This window comes from Pteropus alecto, unplaced genomic scaffold, assembly GCF_000325575.1.
Source record: "Pteropus alecto unplaced genomic scaffold, ASM32557v1 scaffold44, whole genome shotgun sequence".
NCBI lineage: Eukaryota > Metazoa > Chordata > Mammalia > Chiroptera > Pteropodidae > Pteropus > Pteropus alecto.
In genome coordinates, this window is record NW_006436812.1 from 2,916,099 (window position 1) to 2,916,841 (window position 743).

Here is a 743-nt window from a genome sequence, read left to right on the forward strand (position 1 = left end):
GATAATTTTACTTTTTCAGTAAACTTATATTTTACCAATGAAAATACAACATGAAATTTCAATGAGTATAATCTGGAATGCAGATAAAATTCACATTAAAGTTGAAAATTCCAACCATGTTTCCCTAACATGACCTGCTGTCAGGTTGTCCTCATGGCTGAGAAAAAAAATCCCTACGAGGGAAAATGGCCTTTTGGATATGATATCTGTAAATGTAAACAGAGAAAAAACACCACAGGACACTGAACTGGTAAGTTTTGAATTGGGGAGGAGGTGAAGGTATTGAAGGAGGAAGAGATGAGCAACATCCAGGGAACCTGATTCAGTTGGGCACAGATGCTTTTACTCTATGGGAAGATTTTTTTTTTTTTTTTAGCTTACTCTCCAATCAGGTCATTCTTGCAGCCAAAAGGAATCAGCCTTACAGTTACAGCCCCTACCTACCAATGATGCAAATGATGTAGGACATAGAACTGACCAAAGGACCGAGGCACTTGGATTGGTGATGGGGGTGGGGCGCTGCAGGTATGGACACAGAGAACGCATACTTAGTAACCTAGGTAAACAGCATGTTTGCAGAGAGTGTTAGGGGGGAAAAACACCCACAGAAATACAGAAGATGAAAACTCAATTCTTAAGGTGAACTGTTGAATAAATGACTGATATAGATACCTTTATGTCTCTGAAAACAGCAATAAGGACCTGATATAAACATTTGCATTCCACCCCAGCATAGACAAGCA